The 17,939-nt window shown below is 33.4% G+C and overlaps 1 pseudogene; it reads left to right on the top strand.

Moving 5' to 3' along the window:
* Positions 1-2,768: 2,768 nt before the first annotated feature.
* On the top strand, positions 2,769-8,179 carry LOC142541281 (uncharacterized; annotated as a pseudogene).
* The last annotated feature ends 9,760 nt before the right edge of the window (positions 8,180-17,939 follow it).

Raw genomic sequence — 17,939 nt, 5'->3', positions numbered from 1 at the left:
GCAAATGGGATTAAGATGATTCTTGGACCTGTAGAAAGTTGATTTTAATATCTACAATATTTGTGGCAAGCATGAGATAAAAATTTTATCACAAGTGGGATCAAATTATGCAACAATTAAAGTTACCAAAGAAGTGGTAGTTTTACCATGCTCTAGCATTTTGACCATATCTCTCAAATTACTTGGTCAAATGGTTAAAAAAAAATACCACAATTCAGACAACTTAGATATCTACATGTTTTGTTTTATGTGGAGAAGAAAATTCGGATGGAAAGATTTTCAAAAGTGATGTGTATTAAAATATTAATTTCTTGGAACACCAATAAAGACTTATGTGTAAAAAATAATATTTTATTTGTGATTGTCTCTCCAAATTTGGCTATAAATAGGGGTGCATTGTAATGTATTGAGATATCCCTCATTTTATGAACAAACCTTTGAGTTCATAATATTTCTCTCTCTGTTTTTCCTTTATTTCTTTATTTAAATATAATTAGCATGTTAAATTCATATTCAAAGTTTTACACTTTGAATAATGAGTAGCTAACTTCCCAAAGTTGAGATTAAAAGGTGAAACTCTTGGCATGATAATAAGGTTATTAAAAGGTAAGAATCTATATTTTATATTATTTAATCATTATTTATTGTTTATGTTATTTTTATTTCTTTAAGTATTATTATATCCTACTTATAAGTGGGAGTTTTGATTTATTGTTGCTATATGTTACATTAAATTCTTGGAACAATTTAAATGTTAGTTTGATATTACCAACCATTTAAAGTGGATGCCTTGATTTATTATATATGAATATATCATAATATTAATTTCTTGGTACCATTTAAATGTTTGTTTGGTTTTACTAACCATTTAAAGTTGATGCCTTGATTATTATATATTAATATCATAATGTTAATGTTTGGTACCATTTAAATATTTGTTTGGTATTACCAACCATTTAAAGTGGGAACCTTGATTTATTGTTTACAAATATATATATAGCACAATAAATACTTGACAACATTTACAAGTTTTGGTATATATTATATACTTATAAGATAATAATATATAACATAATATAAATATGATTATTTAATATATATTGGAACCATTTTATTAAGTGGATTTCAATAATGTTCATTAATGATAACTTTATTAAAATACCAAGAGTGGATCCTTTAATCTCAACTACTTAAATTAAAATTTGAACAATTAAAAATTACAAATTAAAGTTTCAAACCATTAAAAGAAAAAAAAAAGATATTGTAGTGGACTTGTAATTACCTTAGCTTCCATGTGAATACGATATTCAGACTCACCGAATTATACTACTTGTGGACAACCTGCTCTTGGGAGTGCAACAATCAAAGTCGCAACAAGTTTTTTGCGCCGTTGCCGGGGAAGTATAATTTAATTTCAAGTCTATTTAATTTTGTTTATAGTTTATTTTTCTTTATTTGAATTTTTATAGCTTTTGTGTGTTTTTATTCTTTTGCATTTGCATGAGCATTTGGTCACGTACACTTAGTGGTCGACTCATTCGAAATAACCCTTTATTTTTACAAAACATGGTGGAAGAACCCATCCAAGAAAATGAAGATGAAATTCAATCTCAACATGATCATGATAGACGAAGAACACTTTGAGATCACATGAATCCTACACGTACTAGTGCACCTTCATGTCTAGTTTTTTCCCCTGATGCATCTCATTTCAATTTTAAGCCTGGTATTATCCAAGTTTTACCCAATTTTCATGGCTTAGATTCTGAAAATCCATACATGCATTTACGAGAGTTTGAAGAAGTGTGCAATACATATAATGATCTAAATTGTAGCATGAACACCATTCGACTTAAGCTTTTTCCTTTTTCTTTAAAAGATAAAGCTAAAACTTGGCTACAAAATCTTAGATCAGGATCCATTCGAACTTGGGATGAATTGCAATAACAATTTTTGAAAAAGTTTTTTCCATCTCATAGAACAAATTCTTTCAAAAGACAAATCATCACTTTCACTCAAAAACAAGGAGAAACTTTTTATCAGTGTTGGGATAGATACAAAGAATTGCTTAATCTTTGTCCACATCATGGTTTTGAAATTTGGAGGTATGTACACCCTCAAAGATGAACATGATCTCCAAAGATGAACATGATCTCCAAGCTAGTGACATCTGGTGGAGGTATGTATACCCTCAAAGATGAATATGATCTCCAAGCTAGATTTACCTCTTTGGCAAGAAAATTTGAGGCAATTGAATTGAAAAAGAATGGTCAACTAAAATCTGTTCAAGAAATTGCATGTCACATTTGTGATACAAGTGATCATTCTACAAAAGATTGTCCCACTTTGTCCTCTTTTAAAGAATGTCTCTATGAACAAGTCAATGTTTTGAACAATTTCAAAAGGCCAAATTTTTGAACCATTTTCTCAAAATTACAATCCAGGTTGGCGAAATCATCCAAATTTTAGTTGGAGGAATGATAATGCTGCACAATTTTCAACCACATTTCCAAAATCAACAAAATTTTCAAAATTATGCACCTTATGTTCCTCCACCTAAAAGGAACTTGGAAGATATATTGAATTCTTTCATTGCAAAGCAAGAGTCTATCAATACTCAAACTGCTCAAACCATGACAGATTTGAAAGATACTCTTGCTAAATTTGCATCTGCACTTAATGTTCATGAAAAAGGTAAATTTCCTTCACAACTACAGCCTAATCCCAAGGATCATCATTCACAAACTGGAACTTCTGGAACTCAACCGATGGATCAGGTAAAATCTGTTATTACCCTTTGAAGTGGTAAGGTTGTGGAAAAATCCATTCTTGAACCTTGTGAAGATGATGATAAAACAACTCCAAAGGGTAAGGAAGTGAAACCCATAACTTGCGAAGAGGAGGTTCAACAGACAGTGTCACCACCATTCCCTCATGCATTGAAAAATACAAAAAAATCAAATTTGAATTCTGATATATATGATATTTTTAAACAAGTAAAAGTTAATATTCCTTTATTAGATACAATAAAACAGGTACCATCATATGCCAAAATTTTGAAAGACTTGTGCACTGTGAAAAAAAAATTGAATGTGAAAAAGAAAGCATTTTTAGCCGAACAAGTAAGTGCAATCATTCAAAATAATAATACTTTGAAATACAAAGACCCTGGTTGTCCTACTATTTCATGTATTATTGGAGAACAAAAGATTAAGAAAGCCTTGCTTGATCTTGGAGCTAGTGTGAATTTACTTCCATATTCAGTTTATCAAGAACTCAATTTAGGCGAGTTAAAATCTACTTCGGTAACAGTTTTACTTGCCGATAGATCTGTTAAAGTGCCAAGAGGTATGGTAGAAGACGTGTTGGTCCAAGTTGATAACTTTGTATATCCTGTCGATTTCATAGTTTTAGATACACAACCTATCGAAGCTTGTAATTCAATTCCTGTAATTCTGGGTCGTCCATTTTTAGCAATTTCTAATGCTCTTATAAATTGCAGGAATGGAATAATGAGGTTGTCATTTGGTAACATGACCTTGGAGCTTAATGTTTTTAATCTTTATAAGCAACCACATGACAAAGGAGATGAAAATGAAGATGAAAATCTTATTGAAACTCTTGTGGAAGAAAACATTCAAGAAGGGAGTACTCGTAATGAATTAGATATTTGTTCAATTGAAACTGTTAAATAAAATATTGAAATTGATCTTGATGATTTTATCAGGTATCACTCGTTGCCAGGATCAGAGAAAGAATTTGAGGCAAAATATGAGAACAAAGACGAACCACCCATATTGGAGTTAAAACCCTTGACAGAAGAATTGAAGTATGCATTTCTTGGAGAAGATGAAACATATCCGGTGGTAATTTCTTCCAAACTAGCAAGTTATCAAGAAGGTAAATTAGTTGATATGCTTAAAAGACATAAAAATGCAATTGGTTGGACACTAAAAGATCTCAAGGGCATTAATCCACTAATTTGAACTCACAAAATTCACTTAGAAGAAAATGCAAAAACATCTCAACAACCACAAAGGAGATTAAATCAACACATGAAAGATGTTGTGAAAACTGAAGTTCTCAAACTACTTGATATTGGGATTATCTACCCTATTTCTGATAGTAAGTGGGTAAGCCCAACACAAGTAGTTCCAAAAAATCTGGCATCATAGTGATTAAAAATAAAAAAGGTGAATTGTTAACAAGTCGAGTCTCATCTAGTTGGCGGATGTGTATTGATTATAGAAAATTAAATGACGCCACTAGAAAAGATCATTTTCCATTACCATTTTTGGATCAAATTTTAGAAAGAGTAGCAGGTCATCCATACTACTGTTTTCTTGATGGATATTAAGGTTATTATCAAATTCCCATTGCACTCGAAGATCAAGATAAAACTACATTCACATGTCCTTTTGGAACATTTGCATTTAGAAGGATGCCATTTGGATTATGCAATGCCCCACCAACATTTCAAAGATGTATGCTAAGAATTTTTAGCGACATGGTTGAAAATTGTTTGGAGATTTTCATGGATGATTTAACTGTTTTTGGGAATACATTTGATAATTGTCTTGAAAATTTGGAAAAAGTTTTAAAAAGATGCGAGGAAAAAGGTCTTATTTTAAATTGGAAAAAATGTCATTACATGATTACTTCTGGGATTGTTTTGGGACATGTCGTGTCATCTCATGGAATTGAAGTTGATAAAGCCAAAGTTGATGTCATTGCCAATTTACCCCCTCCAAAAACCATTAAAGAAATTCGCTCATTTTTGGGACATGCTGGATTTTATAGGAGGTTTATAAAGGACTTTAGTTCTATCTCTAAACCCATTTGTAACCTTTTAACAAAAGACACTGCATTTGAGTGGACTCAAGAATGTCAAAATGCTTTTGATAAAAGCGTTCGACATTTAACATCAGCTCCTATCATGCAACCTCCTGATTGGTCTTTACCATTTGAAATCATGTGCGATGCGAGGAATTATGCAGTCGGTGCAGTACTGGGTCAAAGAAGAAACGGTAAGCCTTACGTGATATATTATGCAAGTAGAACTTTAAACAATGCTCAAATGAATTACTCCACAACTGAAAAAAAAAACTACTTGCTGTAATATTTGCATTAGATAAATTTCGTTCTTATTTGATTGAATCAACGACTATTGTGTTTACTGATCATTCTGCTATTAGATATTTGTTGACCAAACATTATGCAAAGCCACGACTGATACGATGGATTTTGTTGCTCCAAGAATTTGACATTGTGATAAAAGATAAAAAAGGAACCGAGAATGTCGTAACCGATCATTTATCGAGACTAGTAACAGGATCATCTTGTGAAATGATACCAATTAACGATAATTTTCCTGATCAGTTACTAGTACACCTTGGTTTGCTAACATAGTAAATTTTCTTGTGACAGGAAAAATGTCACTGCAATGGAGTTCCCAAGATAAAAGAAAATTTTTGAATGAGGTAAAAAACTTTTATTGGGATGATCTGTATCTGTTCAAGTATTATCCAGATCAAATTTTTCGACGTTACATACCCGACAATGGTGTAAGTAGTGTCATTAAATTTTTTCATTCAGAAGCATGCGGAGGACATTTTTCTTCAAAGAAAACGGCTGCAAATATCTTGCAGTGTGGATTTTATTGGCCCACTTTGTTTAAAGACACCCACAAAATCTGCAAGATCTGTGAAAATTGTCAAAAATTGGGTGCAATTTCAAAAAAAAACATGATGCCTTTGAATCCTATCATTGAAATTGAAATCTTTGACTGTTGGGGAATTGATTTTATGGGACCTTTTCCACCATCGTTTGGATACTTGTATATTTTAGTTGCAGTTGATTATGTTTTCAAATGGATAGAGGCAATTCTATGTCGAACAAATGATCATAAAATCGTCATCAAATTTTTGAAAGAAAATATTTTTAGTAGATTTGGAATTTCTCGAGCCATGATAAGTGATGGGGAACTCACTTTGTTAATAAACTATTTAATTTATTAATGAAAAAATATGGTATTACTCACAAAGTAACTACTCCTTGTCATCCTCAAACAAATGGACAAGTTGAATTAGCTAATAGGGAGATAAAGAAAATTTTGGAAAAAACTGTTAACTCAAATAGAAAAGATTGGTCTCTGCGACTTAATGATGCACTTTGGGCATATCGAACAGCTTTTAAAACATCATCGAATATGTCTCCCTATAGTTTGTTTTATGGAAAACATTGTCATTTGCCTGTGGAATTGGAACATAAAGCTTATTGGGATATCAAAACTTTTAATTCAAGCATGGATGATTGCAACAAATTGCGCAAATTGCAAACTTAATGAACTTGATCTCCTCAGAAATGAAGCGTATGAGAATTCAATGATTTATAAAGCAAAAATCAAATCATTTCATGATAAAACAATTCTTAGAAAATCTTTTGAGATTGGTAAAAAACTTTTTCTTTATAATTCTTGACTTCACATATTCCCAGAAAAATTACGATCAAGATGGACAGGCCCATATGTTGTAAAGCATGTGTATCCTTATGGAGCTGTGGATATTGAAAATCCTAAAAATTGTGATGTTTTTAAAGTATATGGACAAAGGCTTAAACCATTTTTAGAAAATGAAATCTTTCAAGAAGAATTTATTTCCCTTTCTGATTCCTAAATTTTTATGTTGCATTTAATTTTGTTTGTTTTTATTTCAGGTTTCCTTAATCTTTTTATTTTTCCGGTTAAATGGCGGATAACGGTACTCCATGACTCTCATAGTCGGTTAAATCAGTTTCCCACAATTGCTGATACAAAAATAAAAAAAATCATTTCTTTTATTTTCAAAATGGATGAAAATCTCTCAAAAATTTGTCAATATTTTCCCCCTGTTTCTGAAAATGTTCTAAGAAAAATTTATGCAGGTAGGTGTGAAAGATTGAGATTGCTAATGAAAAAAGGAATTCCAGAAGATATTCGTCTTGTAATAGAAGCTAAGGTCCGATTAGGAGGAGAAGTTCCACAATCATTGCTCATTCGGTATTTGCCTGGATTAGGAAAAAGCACTTATGTGAAAAAACGAAGGGCCAAAAGGTTAGAGGTTTGTCATAAGTGTGCAAGATGGACTTGTGACAAACGATGTAGAACTTTGGGATGTGTTTCCAATAACAGAGAAGATAAAATTGGTTTCATTAAGAATGGACTGAGTAAGGAGTCTTTAGATAACATCTTATTGACTCTTGAGACGCATTCTATTGGACATGTGCATATTGAACTTCTCTGTTTATGGAAACAATTTCAAGATGAGCGTCATAGTCTTGGAAATCCGACTAAAAAAGACCATGTTTGCCAATTTATAAGAAAATTGGATGGGAAGCATATCCTCGACTCATAGAAGGCGTTGAAGTCGTTTCTGGACGTAAAACCAGAGGAAAATTGTGAGCCACAATCACACTACTGTTTATATGCATGTGTGTCATTATTATTTTTACTGTTTATTCTGCTTACAGCTATGACCCATAGTTTTGTCATGATAACATATTACCCCAATAAAATCTCTCATCTTTCTCTCTATTTTTGCAGACCAAAAAGAAAGTAAAAACATGGTTGGATCCTCTGCACAAACATTGAAAAATATTTGTGTATTTTGTGGGTCGAGTCCTTGAAAAAATAAAGTATTTGTAGAAGCAGCGAATAATCTTGGAAAAATATTGGCTTAGAGAAAAATTCACTTGGTATATGAGGGAGGTAATATTGGGTTAATGGGATATGTTTCAATATCTGCTCAACTTGGAGGTAGTCAGGTTTTGGGTATTATTCCTACAATTTTAGTTGAAGGAAATATTACAGGTGTTACGATTGGGGAGGAATTAAAAGTTTCTTCTATGTATGAAAGAATCACCAAAATGATTGAAAATTCTGATGCTTTTATCGCACTACCAGGTTGTTTTGGTACATTAGAAGAAATTTTTTACACTGTTTCTTGGGCACAACTTAATATTCATAATAAACCTGTGGGCTTGTTGAATATCAATAATTATTATGACATTTTGTTGACATTTCTTGATAAAGCTGTGGAACATAATTTCATTTCAGAAAATTCACGACGGATGCTCATTTGTGCTTCGACTGCCGACCAATTAATTGATGATTTGGAAGCTTTTGTTTATAAGTCTGATCTGATGATAACAAATATCAATTGGTCGCAATCAAGCAGTAAGAAAAGAAAGTTGGATCATTGATTCAAAAATCGTGGATTGGTTTGCATTTGTTTCAGTTTGTTATCTTCAATAAAATTCCAGGTGATATCTCTTTCATTATTTACTCTTTATTAATAGTTATTTTGACATTAGGGACAATGACATATTCTGATTGGGGGGAGAACAAACTTAAAAATTTTAAAAAAAAATTAAAAAAAAATTATTTTAAAATAAAAACATGTTTATTGTTTGTATATTAGTAATTTTTGCAAAAATATCATACATTACATGTTTGAAAGGTTTAGATTAGAAATTGTAATAATCTATCTAAAGATGTTTAAATTTTTATTTGAAAAAAAGTCAATTTTAATATTTTGATCACTATAAAAATATAATTTATGAAATTTTTTTGAATGATTAACTATTGTGATAAAATCAGTTATTAAAGTATATGGCTTAAGATATACCTGATAAGAGTGCTTAAAATTTTTAAACTCACACATATTTTGTGAGTGAGTGGAGATGATTGAGAAAACAGCTTACGAGCCTTTGTTGATCATCAGAGAGGCTATCTATTGTTTAGATATTGAGTTCTTATTTTGAAAAAAAAAATTGATATTTCCTGAAAAAAAAAGAAAAAAAAAGATGTTGATGATCTATGTAATTTTTAAGTTATATGCTGCGACCCATTTATCTCTCATAAAAATACAAATAAAAAAAGAAAAAAAAGAAAGAAAGAGAGAAATACATTGTACAAATTAAATAAATATATGGTCAAAAAGCATAAACTTAATCTGATTCCACTAAAAAAAAAGGAAGTTAGCGACGGTCAAAATCGTCGCTAAAATCGTCGCTACAAGGGTATGGCGACGGTTTTAACGACGGTTTACATGTCCGTCACGGGAAGTCGCGTCGCCTTCTATAGCGATGGTTTCTCAATAACCGTCGTTAATATGGCGACTGTTTTTTTAAGAACACCGTCGCTTTGAGTAGCGACGGTTAACATAAACACCGTCGCTAAGTTAAGCAACGGTTATAAACAAACCGTCGCTAAAATAAGCGACGGTTTTGTCAAAAACCGTCGCTACAATAGGCGACGGTGTTGTCAAAAACCGTCGCTCTAATAAGCAACGGTTTTGTCATAAACCATCGTAAAAATAAGCGATGGTTCTGTCGAAAACCGTCGCTATAATAAGCGACGTTTTTTTTTTGAAAAAACCGTAGATTCATGAAGCGAAGGTATTTAATCAAAATACTACGCAAAATTTCATAAATAAAATACTACGCAAAAATAAAATATTAAATTTTCTGTATAAAAACGCTTTAAAAACCTGACGTGCGCGAAGATATGCAGATCTACGTAACGTTGAAAGATCACACCGACGAGCAAATCTACAAAATTAATACAAAAAAATGTTCGCAAACCTCGGTATATATAGAACCATAGCGACGGTTTTTGCAAAAACTGTGGGTGCTAGCGACGCTTGCAATTGGAACCGTCTCCATTGGCGACGGTTTTTTGAGAACCTTCGCCGATCTAGATCGACGACGGTTTAAGTACAACCGTCGCTATTGGCGACGTTAAAGAAAACCGTCGCTATGAGCGACAGTTTACAAAAACCGTCGCCGAATTCAGTGACGGTTTTATTCTAAAACTGTCGCTTTTTTTTTCTTTAAAAAATTTTTCTTAAATACGTAGTTATATAAAAATATATTTTGTCAAGTATAATTGAAAAAAATTAACAACAACATTTGAGAAATGTAATCATAATACTAATCTACAAATAATAATACAAGTGTTTGGTACAAATGTCATAAAACAAATCAGAAAAAAACGTGGATACGGTGACTGGGATGCGATCTCTCAGCATGGCGTTCTTCGACAACTGACTGACACCCGATGACCCAACACGTCAACTCGGAGTCATCTCATCTTGATATAAGGTGCTGGCCATCGACCCACACCTATACATCCTCCCCTTCTTCTTCCCCACAACCAGAGTCTTGAACATGCTGTTCACCGACTATGGGCTGGGACAGCTTTGATTTTTTGTCATCGACTCAACCATGTAGCGCTCCATCTCCTCCTGTGATGTTGATAAAAAATGAATCATATCGATTTTTCATAATGTAACGTTAATGTGAATAACGAAATTTCATAAACTTATGTGGTGTAGGCGGGATCGCGGGTCAACGAACGATCACTAAATTGTTGAAAGAAAAAATTCGTAGCGACGGTTTTTTGCAAAAAAACGTCGCTTTTAGCGACGGTTTAGGTCTAACCGTCGCTAATAGCGACGATTTCAGATAAACGGTCGCTAACAGAGATCGGCGACGGTTATGGTTTAGCCGTCGCTATTGGCAACGGATAAAAAATATTGTCGTCTTCTATTGCGACGGTCTCGTTTTTAGTAATATACTGTCGCCTTCTATTGCGACGGTCTAGTTTTATACCGTCGCACATGGCAACGGATAAAAAACCCTTCGCCTAATATGGCGACGGCCATAATTATTATCTTCGCTAAAGGCGACGGTCAAAAATCTCGTCGCACAAAATGGCGACAAGTCTGTTCTAACTGTCGCAAAATAGCGAGGGGTGTTCAAAGACCTTCGCTATTTCAGCGACGGTGTTTGAATAACAGTCGCTATGGTAGCAACGGTTGTCGATAAACCGTCGCTTAATTTATTAGGCGACGGTTTTGTGTAAAATCGTCGCTTATAAGGCGACGGGATAAACCGTCGCTACAGGAGCGACGGTTTGTGTAAAACCGTCGCTATGCCAACCGTTTTTTTGTAGTGTTCCATGATGTAAAAAAAAGATCAGGAAAAAAATATATAATAAGAACAACTGGATTTTGAATCAATGGATTTCCTATCTTTTGATTAGTTTGGCTCGTTTGTCTGTCTGCATTCTGTAAACCATTTTCTTGAGCATTTATCTGTATTCCAACTCCATGAGAGAAATCATTCCCATAAATTGAAACACTTATTAACCTGTGAGGATATGGAGTTGAGACTCTTACTAGGAATTTCTGTAGGCCATATACATTTAACTACCTGAAAATAAGCTTTGAATTGATCAGTTCAGATTATTTCATAAATTATAATTATAATGATCTTGATATAACTTTGACAGTTTTCAAATTTAATTTAAACACTTGGATAGTTCTGATTACATTTCTATTTAAATTAATCAATATGTTTTGTGTTGCTATTAACGTTTAAATTGCTAGGGACTAGCAATAAGTTGGTTGGGAAGTGTGATAAAGATAAAAAATTGTATATTAATTAAATGTTTTATAATATAAATATATAGTTTTTGTTTTATTAAATGTTTTAATATTATATGTTTTATAATAAATTGTATAAAATATAAGTTGTTGTGTAATTATAAGTTTTTACTATTTTTTACAGGTTCGATAAAACAAGAATAACCTTGGCGTTGCAAATGTGATTAAGATGATTCTTGGACCTGTAGAAAGTTGATTTTAATATCTACAATATTTGTGGCAAGCATGAGATAAAAATCTTCTCACAAGTGGGATCAAATTAAGCAACAAATAAAGTTACCAAAGAAGTGGCAGTTTTACCATGCTCTAGCATTTTGACCATATCTCTCAAATTACTTGGTCAAATGGTTAAAAAAAATACCACAATTCAAACAACTCAGATATTTACATGTTTTGTTTTATGTGGAGAAGAAAATTCGGATGGGAAGATTTTCAAAAGTGATGTGTATTAAAATATTAATTTTTTGGAACACCAATGAAGACTTATCTGTAAAAATAATATTTTATTTGTGGTTGTCTCTCCAAATTTGGCTATAAATAGGGGTGCATTGTAATGTATTGAAATATCCCTCATTTTATGAACAAACCTTTGAGTTCATAATATTTCTCTCTCTGTTTTTCCTTTATTTCTTCATTTAAATATAATTAGCATGTTAAATTCATATTCAAAGTTTTACACTTTGAATAATGAGTAGCTAACTTCCCAAAGTTGAGATGAAAAGGGAAAACTCTTGGCATGATAATAAGGTTATTAAAAGGTAAGAATCTATGTTTTATATTATTTAATCATTATTTATTGTTTATGTTATTTTTATTTCTTTAAGTATTATTATACCCTACTTATAAGTGGGAGTTTTGATTTATTGTTGCTATATGTTACACTAAATTCTTGGAACAATTTAAATATTAGTTTAGTATTACCAACCATTTAAAGTGGATGCCTTGATTTATTATATATGAATATATCAGAATATTAATTTCTTGGTACCATTTAAATGTTTGTTTGGTTTTACCAGCCATTTAAAATGAATGCCTTGATTTATTATATATTAATATCATAATATTAATTTCTTGGTACCATTTAAATGTTTGTTTGGTATTACCAACCATTTAAAGTGGGGACCTTGATTTATTGTTTACAAATATATATATAGCACAATAAATACTTGACAACATTTACAAGTTTTGGTATATATTATATACTTATAAGATAATAATATATAACATAATATAAATATGATTATTTAATATATATTGGAACCATTTTATTAAGTGGATTTCAATAATGTTCATTAATGATAACTTTATTAAAATACCAAGAGTGGATCCTTTAATCTCAACTACTTAAATTAAAATTTGAACAATTAAAAATTACCAATTAAAGTTTCAAACCATTAAAAGAAAAAAAAAAGATATTGTAGTGGACTTGTAATTACCTTAGCTTCCATGTGAATACGATATTCGGGCTCACCGAATTATACTACTTGTGGACAACCTGCTCTTGGGAGTGCAACAATCAAAGTCGCAACAATATGGCTCTTTATGAGGCACTCTATGGAAGAAAGTGTAGATAGCCGATTCATTGGGATGATGTTGGAGAAAGAATTGAAATCGGGCCCAAGATTGTTCAGCAGACTACTGATGTAGTAGTCAAAATCCGTGATATGATGAAGACTGCTCAGAGCCGACAAAAAATTATTGTGACAAGAGAAGAATGGATCTCGAGTTTATGTTGGAGACCATGTATTCATGAAAATAATACACATGAAGGTTGTCATGAGATTTGGCAAGAAGGGCAAGCTTAGTCCGATACTCATTGGACTGTTTAAGATCTTAGACATAGTGGAAGCATTGACATACCGAGTGGCTTTGTCGCCTAATATTGCAGGAGTACACAATGTGTTCCACCTATTTATGCTTCACAAGTACATGTCAAATCCTTCACATGTGCTGGATTTTGAGCCACTACAGCTTATGCCAAACCTGTCATACGAGGAGAGGCCTACACAGATCTCAAGCAAACAAGAGAGGAAGCTGTGAAACAAGGTGATAAAGATGTTCAAATTCAAGTGGCTGAATCACATCAGGGAGGGCAATACTTGAGAGACTGAGACTGATATGAGCAGTCGCTACCCATGGTTATTCGGTAAGCTTTAATTTTGAGGATGAAATTCCATCTAAGGGAGGAGGAATTGTAATGTCTGAAATCCACTCATGTAAACTACATGCTTAAAAATATTTAATGTAATAAAATAATTTAAATAAATGATATAAATTAATAATTTATTTTATTTCAAAGTAATTATATCTTTATGTTCGAAATTGCCTTATTTTATTGAAATTGAGGATTTTAAGGCGAATATCTGATGCTTGGTCGAGGGAAGGAGAAAACCTAGGGTTCCAAGCAGCTACAGCTTCTGAGACCTAGCTGCACAAAAACCAGTAGAAAACATGATTTTATAGTGAGGAAATGGGAGAAAAGTTGTCTCCCGATCATGCTCTCCGCTCATTTGCGTCAGTATTCAAATTTCGAGCGTTTTTAACGCAAAGACAAATTCTAAATCATTATTTTTGCACCATTCAAATCATATTATGTGTGTTGTTGATGTCTTGCATGATAAACGATTTGTAGCCATGGTTTTGGGCAATGAATTTTAAAGAGTCTAAAAAAATGGAAATTTCAGCAAGTTTCAAATTTTACTCTTTGTTATTTTAAATTATGTGATTTATAGTTCATTTTCTCGAAATATTGTCAACTGATGCTTTGTAGTACTCGGTACTATCTTCGATTGTATAGTGTTGGGGATCGATGTAGAGTTTAGAGTGGGGGTGAATAAACTCTTCTCCTTTGATGATAGTTTATGCAAAGGGTGCTAAAATCCTATTAGAGATTGTAGCTGTTCTTGTTCAATAGTACGTCCAGCAGATCACAATTGAAAGTGCGGAAACAATCTGATGGAGTAAGGTGAGAAGCAGTAATAGCAGTAGGTAGTGACACAGTAGTTGTTTCTATAAGTTCGAAGATAAAATATTCTACGTCTCCCCTTCTTCTGTTTCCAGAAGGTATCACTAAAAGACTTTGGTTTTGTAGTACACACTTGTACACACCCACTTCAGCAGGACTTATCTATTGCCTACTGAAACTCTTAGCAACTCGATACAATAGTTCATTATAGCAATGTTCTGGAAAAGACTCTTTTCCAGTTTACAAACTCTTCTACAATAATATTATAAAGTTTTTTTTGAAAAGATGAAGAAACAGCAATACAAAATGATCTCCAAAGATCAGATGTAAAATATGATGCGTGTACTGCTTTTCTGCAAGTTTGAGCTTTTGAAGATAATGAAAATTTCACGGTTGCTCAATGTATCGTTGGATAGATAAGAATGATCAGCGTTGTTATCTAAATGATTTTGATCCATATATATAGGTAACTTGAGTCCAACGTCCATAATCAGATATTGTCTCCTGTTCTCTGATACAATCAGTTTTATTACCGAAATAGGTTCCTGCATAAGAGCTACAGAACAATCAGTCCTGTTTTATACTAAAATCGGTAAAGCGTATTAAATGACTTAGTCTAGCATTTAATGGTGCAATAAATGCTTGGTACTAGATAAGATAACGGTAACAATTAATATTGAAACAATCGAGTAGAAAGCCGTTAAGTGCTGATCCAGTAGAACTAAGTTCTGCTAAGCCGTTGAGTATTAACTAAAATACTGCTTCTGATAGAGCAACTCAAAAGCTACTGTTTTTCATAATCTTCTGGTTGATATAATTCCTACTGGTTTTAATACTTATCACCACAATAAAGTTAAGTCTAACAATTTCCCCCTTTGTGGTGATGCCAAAACCTGGAGGTTTGTAGCCATAAATAATACGACAGATAGTAACTAAAACAAAATGATTTAATAAGTAAGTAAGCATCTTAAACAGAGTTTGAAAAACAGTAGAAAAATTCAGTCATCTGTTCCAATATCTCGAAACAGAGTATCCTCATCCTGAGCATCTTGGTTCCTGTTAGATGGTTCTCCCTGATCTTCTTGTTCTGCTTGAACTCTTCCGCTTTGTTCTTCTTCCCCCTTTTTGGCATCATTAACAATGACCCGAGCAATTAAATCATCCATGCGTCCAGACAAGTTCTGAATTCCATTCGTCAACATTTCAAGATATGGAGCCTGAGTAGAAACTCGTTCATGAAGAGTAGTGAGAGATTGAGATTGAGACTCAATCTTGGCATCCATAGATTGCATGGTGGTTTAGAACGAACGAATAAGTGCATCATGATCAGTGAGGCATTGAGAAATATCATTTTGTCCGAGCACGAGAGTACTGTAACCATTGGAAATGGACTGTCTGAACACGATGGTCTCAACATGCATTCTGCTCACAGATTCTGCCGTTTTGAAGATTTCCTTTGATATACGGTCTCGAAAGAACTGAGAACCACTTACTTCTGCGGTATGTTCATGAGATAGTCTCTGAACTATATCGGAGAGATTGTTGAGATTCCTCTGTAGAATATCTATCTCATTCTCGATATTGAATGGTTCTAGTTCTGGTGACGGAGTCCTTTTGAGCATTCGTTGCCTTATTTCAGCAAGGCGATCATCATGAGCAGTTTGTTCAAGTGTGAATAATGCTAATGCAGTAGAAGGTTGAACTATTGGCTAAGCAGAGGAAGTGATAACATCTGTGGGATCGGCAGAGGGGCCAGGTTCAGCAATGCTTACTTCTGGATCAGTAGGAAGGTGTGGTGCTGCAGTAGTGTCCTTAGCAGTAGAGAGATCAGTTCCTTCAGCAGCTGTAGAAACAAGAACTGTGTTAACATCAGGTTGAATCTCTTCAGAAATTTCCAGTGGGTGTTTGATGGAAGCAGGTTCAAATTGCTGAAGCAGAAGAGCTTCCATTTCTGCTTTGTATTCAGCAGAGAAGTTCTCTAGATTAGGCAATAATGAGGAAGGAGCAGCATCTGATTCTGCCATGGTTTTATCTGCTTGAAGAGAAGATGGCTGAACAAAATCACCAACTTGATCTGCTGGTGGTACAGTAGAGGATGTAGAAACAATTGATTGAATGACTTCTTCCACTGAGGCCAGTTCATGAACTGATAGGAAAGATAAAGATGGAGTAGGTTGCTTCGTCGTTGCAGGAGTACTGGGAACTTGAGCTTCTGGTGAAGCTGGGGTCCGATCCTCAACTGTCTGATTCTGAGAAAATTCAGGAACAAAGCCTACAAAATACTGAGTTGGCTTTCCAAAATCCTGTTCTTGAGCGAGAATTAGCTCATTCATCTGTCTCAATTTTGCAGTCAGAGTGTCGATAACCTGTTTGTCTTGAGCAGCAGTGGGAATTATTGGATCAAAGTTTGATGCGACGGTTTTCAAAACTGATGTCAACTTTTGACATTTCAGTTGCTCAAGGACGTAACTTCGTCGACGCATGGCATCAATTGAATTCTCTGTCTTTGTCAGTTCAAACACTCTCTTCTCGGCTACCATCATTTTTCGATAGGCTCCTGTCGTCTTGAAGTAGGAGAACAGATGAAAAACTCGAACTTTATGCCATTCATCAAAGAAATTTATGTCTTTTCTAGCAGAGTCTTCGATCTCTGTCAAGTGAAGTTCAATACCAGTTAGGACGAATGACTTGGATCCATGAGATTTTGGGTCTTCAATTAGCTTCCCTTTGCCTTTATCATCTACTCCAAATACAGAATTTTCCCACATGAGGTCAGGAAGAAATTCAACTTCCGGTGATTGCAACAGAATTTTTTCTATCATAAAGGGGTTTTGATCTATTGTTGTGTTCATGACTCCAGGATATTCTACAAAAGGGGCTGGTACCTATTGTTGAATAGTTTTAGTCAAACTACTACCTCCGGTTTCAAATGTGTTAGTGATGAGAGGAGCTGTGGTCTGATTATCTTGATTTGTGTAAGATGGCCTGATAACACCAGGTTCCATTCCTTGAATAGATTAATAAACCAGTTCACGCCCATGCATGATTAAGTGGTCAATGTGGATCGAAGGGTGTGATACTCCTTTTAAGAAACTAATCAATCCTCGGTCATAGAATTCATGCATGTCTAGTAAATTTATAAGTGTACAGTCTCTTTCATATAGTACATGACCTAAATCTCCCTGATATGCTAGATTATCAGCCCTCATCCGTTCTTCAATAAATCCATGAAAAGTTTCAGTTGTTCCAAAGGTTTCAAAATGCTTCCGATACCTATTTACTAGGCATTTCAAATCCGAGTTTTCTTTGCTTAATTTTGCTATTTCTTCCTCCATTTGTTTGATGATTATATTTGTTTTTTCCTTGATGTCCCGCTAGACTCCATCATCCTGAAAGGAAACATTTCAATTATGAGGAAAACATAAAGATTAACATATGACATTATAATAAACCTTAGGCTCCTGTCTCTAAACTCTAAGAAACTTGGC

This window comes from Primulina tabacum, chromosome 4 (assembly GCF_025594145.1).
Source record: "Primulina tabacum isolate GXHZ01 chromosome 4, ASM2559414v2, whole genome shotgun sequence".
Taxonomy (NCBI): Eukaryota; Viridiplantae; Streptophyta; class Magnoliopsida; order Lamiales; family Gesneriaceae; genus Primulina; species Primulina tabacum.
This window is presented reverse-complemented; position numbering and strand designations above follow the sequence as displayed.